This window comes from Hemitrygon akajei, chromosome 2, assembly GCF_048418815.1.
Source record: "Hemitrygon akajei chromosome 2, sHemAka1.3, whole genome shotgun sequence".
Lineage (NCBI taxonomy): Eukaryota > Metazoa > Chordata > Chondrichthyes > Myliobatiformes > Dasyatidae > Hemitrygon > Hemitrygon akajei.
In genome coordinates this window covers 166,960,605-166,966,604 of record NC_133125.1, presented here as the reverse complement: position 1 = coordinate 166,966,604, position 6,000 = coordinate 166,960,605, and positions in this window count along the sequence as shown.

Sequence of the window (6,000 nt, the reverse complement as noted above, 5' to 3'; positions counted from 1 at the left end):
ACACAAATGTTGGGGGTGTTCTGGATAGTGTGGAGGGCTGTCAGAGCTTACAGTGGGACATCGACAGGATGCAGAACTGGACTGAGAAGTGGCAGATGGACTTCATTTAGGTAGGTCCGATTTGAAGATAGAATATAATATAAATGTTAAGACTCCTGGCAGTGTGGAGGATGGGGTCCGTGTCGATAGCACTCTTAAAGCTTTACACAGGTTGACAGTGTTGTTAAGAAGGCGTATGGTGTGTTGGCATTCATCGACCGTGGGATTCAGTTCAAGAGCCACGAGGTAATGTTAGAGCTATATAAGATCTTGGTCAGACTCCACTTGGAGTAATATGTTCAGTTCTGGTCATCTCACTAAAAGAAAGATGTAGATACTATAGAGCGAGTGCAGAGGATTTACAAGGATGTTGCCTGGATTAGAGGTCGTAACTTATGAGAATAGGTTGAGTGTACTTGGCCTTTTCTCATTGGAGTGACCGAGAATGAGAGGTGGCCTGATAGAGGTGTATGAGATGATGAGGGGTATTGATCGTGTGGATAGTTAGCGGCTTTTTCCCAGGGCTGAAATGGCTAACATAAGGGTGCATAGTTTTAAGGTGCTTGGAAATCGGTACCGAGGAGAGGTCAGGGATAAGTTTTTCATACAGAGAGTGGTGGGCCTGTGGAATGTACTGCCGGTGGCAGTGGTGAAAGTGGATACAATAGAGTCTTTTAAGAGCCTCTTGGATAGCTACATGGAGCTTAGAAAATTAGGGGCTTTGCGATAGGGAAATTCTAGGCAGTTTCTAGAGTAGGTTACATGGTCGGCACAACATTGTGGGCCGAAGGGCCTGTAATGTGCTGCAAATCGCATCGAGAGAGGCTGTTTGGGTGGAATTGAGGAATGGGAAAGTTGTAGTAACATTTATAGGGGTGTATTATAGACCACCTAATGGGGAGCAAGAATTGGAGGAGCAAATTTGTAAGGAGATAGCAGATATTTGTAGTAAGCACAGGGTTGTGATTGTGGGAGATTTTAATTTTCCACACATAGACTGGGAAACCCATTCTGTAAAAGAGCTGGATGGTTTGGGGTTTGTAAAATGTGTACATGAGGTACGTAGAGGTACCGACTAGAGAAGGGGCAGTGTTGGGTCTTCTGTTAGGAAATGAATTAGGTCAGGTGGTGGAGGTATGTGTTGGGTAGTACTTCGGGTCCAGTGATCATAATGGCATTAGTTTCAATATAATTATGGAGAAGGATAGGTCTGGACCCAGGGTTGAGATGCTTGATTGGAGAAAGGCTAACTTTGAGGAGATGCAAAAGAATTTAGAAGGAATAGATTGGGACAATTTGTTTTGTGGGAAGGATGTAATAGAGAAATGGAGGTCATTTAAAGGTGAAATTTTGAGGGTACAGAATCTTTATGTTCCTGTTAGATTGAAAGGAAAGGTTAAAAGTTTGAGAGAGCCATGGTTATCAAGGGATATTGGAAACTTGGTTTGGAAAAAGAGAGAGATCTACAATAAATATAGGCAGCATGGAGTAAATGAGGTGCTCGAGGAATATAAAGAATGTAAAAAGATTCTTAAGAAAGAAATTAGGAAAGCTAAAAGAAGATATGAGTTTGCTTTGGCAAGTAAGGTGAAAATAAATCCGAAGGGTTTCTACAGTTATATTAATAGCAAAAGGATTGTGAGGGATAAAATTGGTCCCTTAGAGAATCAGAGTGGACAGCTATGTGTGGAGCCAAAAGAGATGGGGGAGATTTTGAACAATTTATTTTCTTCAGTATTCACTAAGGAGAAGGATATTGAATTGTGTAAGGTAAGGGAAACAAGTAGGGTAGTTATGGAAACTATCATGATTAAAGAAGAGGAAGTACTGGCGCTTTTAAAGAATATAAAAGTGGATAAGTCTCCGGGTCCTGACAGGATATTCCCCAGGAATTTGAGGGAAGTTAGTGTAGAAATAGCAGTGGCTCTGACAGAAATATTTCAAATGTCATTAGAAACGGGGATGGTGCTGGAGGATTGGCATATTGCCAATTGACGTATTAGTGTATGAGTAAACCTAGCAATTATAGGCCTGTAAGTTTGACATTAGTGGTGGGTAAATTAATGGAAAGTATTATTAGAGATGGTATATATAATTATCTGGATAGACAGGGTCTGATTAGGAACAGTCAAAATGGATTTGTGCGTGGAAGGTCATGTTTGACAAATCTTACTGAATTTTTTGAAGAGGTTACTAAGAAAGTTGACGAGGTTAAAGCAGGGAATGTCGTCTATATGAACTTCAGTAAGGCCTTTGACAAGGTTCCACACGGAAGGTTAGTTAGGAAGGTTCAATCGTTAGTTATTAATATTGAAGTGGTAAAATTGATTCAACAGTGGCTGGATGGGACATGCCAGAGAGTGGTGGTGGATAAGTGTTTGTCAGGTTGGATGCCGGTGACTAGTGGTGTGCCTCAGGGATCTGTACTGGGTCCAATTCTATTTGTCATATACATTAATGATCTGAATGATGGGTTGATAAATTGGAATATTAAGTTTGCAGATGATACTAAGATAGGTGGCATTGTGGATAATGAAGTAGGTTTTCAAAGCTTTCAGAGGGATTTAGGCCAGTTAGAAGAGTGGGCTGAAAGATGGCAGATGCAGTTTAATGCTGATAACCGTGAGGTCCCACATTTTGGTAGGACTAATCAAAATAAGACATACATGGTAAATGGTAGGGCATTGAGGAATTCAATAGAACAGAGTGATCTAGGAATAATGGTGCATAGTTCCCTGAAGGTGGAATCTCATGTGGATAGGGTGGTGAAGAAAGCTTTGGTATGCTAGCCTTTATAAATTAGAGTATTGAGGATAGGAGTTGGGAAGTAATGTTAAAATTGTACAAGACATTGGTGAGACCAAATTTGGAGTATTGTGTACAGTTCTGGTCACCAAATTATAGGAAAGATGTCAACAAAATAGAGAGAGTATAGAGGAGATTTACTAGAATGTTACCTGGGTTTCAGCACCTAAGTTACAGAGAAAGGTTGAACAAGTTAGGTCTTTATTCTTTTGGAGCATAGAAGGTTGAGGGGGGACTTGATAAAGGTATTTAAAATTATGAGGGGTATAGATAGAGTTGACATGGATAGGCTTTTTCCATTGAGAGTAGGGGAGATTCAAACACGAGGACATTAGTTGAGAGTTAGGGGGCAAAAGTTTAAGGGTAACACGAGGGGGAAATTCTTTACTCAGAGAGTGGTAGCTGTGTGGAACGAACTTCCAGTAGAAGTGGTAGAGGCAGGTTTGATATTGTCATTTAAAAAAAAATTGGATAGGTATATGGACAGGAAAGGAATGGAGGGTTATGGGCTGAGTGCAGGTCGGTGGAACCAGGTGTGAGTAAGCTTTCGGCACGGAATAGAAGGGCCAAGAAGGCCTGTTTCCATGCTGTAATTGTTATATGGTTATATAAAGGGATCAGAAGTGGAAAAGATGAACAGTTCAAGTTCCCGTTTGTCAACATCTCTAAAGATCTATCCTGGGCCTAACATACTGATGCAATTACAAAACAAAAAAAGGCACGACAGCGGCTATATTTCATTAGGAGTTTGAGAAGTTTTTTTTATATCACCAAGGACACTCGAAAGTTTCTACAGATACACCGTAGAGCATTCTAACTGATTGCATCTCCGTGTTGTAGGGAGAGGCCACTGCACAGGATGTGAATAAGCTGCAGAAAGTTGTAAACTCCATCACGGACACTAGCCTCCCCAGCTTCCAGGACACCTTCACAAGGCAATGCCTCAAAAAGGCAGCATCCATCATTAAGGAGCCCCATCACCCAGGACCTGCCCTTTTGTCATTGCAACTACCTGAAGGAAGATAGATAAATACTTTATTTATCCCAAGGGAAATTACTGTGTCACAGTAGCATTACAAGTGCACAGATATACAAATATTAGAAGTGAACTAAGAATGAATTTAAAAAATAAGTTACCTCAAACAATCTAACAGGAGGGGGAAATCACTTCCCCAGCTATATGTTGACTCATTAAAGAGCCTAATGGCCGAGGGTAAGAATGACCTCATGTAACGCTCTTTGGAGCAGCGCAGTATTCTAAGTCTTTTACTAAAAGTACTCCTTTGTTCAGCCAAGGTGGCATGCACAGGGTGAAAAACATTTTCCACAGTTGCCAGGATTTTCCACAGGGTCCTTTGTTCTACCACAGCCTCCAGTGTGTCCAGTTTGACTCCTATGACAGAGCCAGCCTCTCTGATCGGTTTATTGTACCTATTGGCATCACCCGTGTTGATACCATTGCCCCAGCACACCACCGCATAGAAAATTGTACTGGCAACAACAAACTGGTGAAACATGTGAAGGAGAAGCCCGCATAGTGTAAAGGACCTCAGTCTCCTCAGGAAGTGGAGGCGACTCTGCCCCTTCTTGTACGCAACCTCTGTGTTGGTGCTGCACTCAAGTCTGTCATCCAGGTGCACCCCCAGGTACTTGTAGGTCTTCACCACATTCACGTCCTCACTATCAATAGTAACAGGGAGCAGTGCATTCTGTGTCTTCCTAAAGTCCATCACCATCTCCTTTGTCTTACTGATGTTGAGCTGCAGATGATTCTGTTTGCACCATTGGACAAAGTCCTCCACCAGAGGTACAGCAGCCTGGAGATACACATTTAGCATTTCAGGCACAGCTTCTTTCTCTCCGCCGTCAGATTTCTGAATGGACGGGATCCCCATGAGTACTTCCTCAACATTTCTCCCCATTTCCCTTTCTCTTTCTGTGCTACTTATTTAATTTGTTTTATATACGCGGTACTTATTATAACTTATCATTTTTATTACTGTGATTTGCAATGTACTGCTGCAGCAAAACTGCAAATTTCTCGACATAGGCAGGCGATATAAAGCAAATACAGGTTGAGTATCACAGCCGTCGCAGCTCGTCGTGCCGCTGTGGGACGTCCCTCGGCCTAAAGAGTGGAATAGGTCCACGCGTACCGGTCCTCACTATAAACCTACGATGCGCAGGCGGGAAGAACGATCACTCCTCTTCCCTCCTGATCTTCGCAAGCGAAGAACCCGCCACCGTAATGTAAAACGTCCCGTAAAATGGACTTAATCAAGCGACTACGAACGTTAGCTATTTAATAGAACTCTTTAGCGTGGAGAGCCTCAGTTTTAAATGAAAATAAGCGACGGCCATTACTGTATATTGACAATCCTGTTTCTTTTAATACCAGCAGGCACATTCTCTTCAGAGTGTCGCTCCAGAGGAGACTGTTCAGTACAGCCAGGTCAACATAAAACAAGCAAAAAAGAAGAACCGGGTGAACAGGAAAGTGGATAATACAGAACATGCCTCAATGAGACAATTGTTCACGACTCATTCCAATTCTGAAGATCTCAGTAGGCAGACAAGGTTTTAAATAAGCCTCCAGATTCCTAAAATGCGAGCGAGGGCTGGGGGATTGGTTAAAGTTGACAATGGATTTTGTGAAAGGAATAAGTACTGTACTGGAATCTGTCATTTTTCACTTTCCTCGGCTTCTGTTTCTGCTGACTACATTCGAGGAGAATTTTGAACGGGCCAACTATGTTCCTGCAAAGTACCGAATTTTACCTGATGATTTGCTAGATCAGGTTTAGCTAATTTGTTGCCATATCCTTTGCAATCAGTTCTGTGCCATTTTTGACAAATCGATTGACACGAAATTCATTCCGTTTCCCACCACGCCGCAAGATTTCAACTTTGAAAAATTATGATAATTGTTTGTGTGCAGGCAGATCGGAAAAGTATACTTTTCCCTTCTTCAGCAGCGTCGGTACTACGCAGTTAATATGCCTCAAATTAAGATAACGCACAAAGAAAGAAGATTCAGTTTAAACTTATTTTACCACCCGGGGTACTAACGGGATCTGACGCAAAACTGGTCTAGATGCACGATCCAATTAATGTAGTTTTGACTAACCTTTATCATTGTGTGAAACGGGCGTTTGC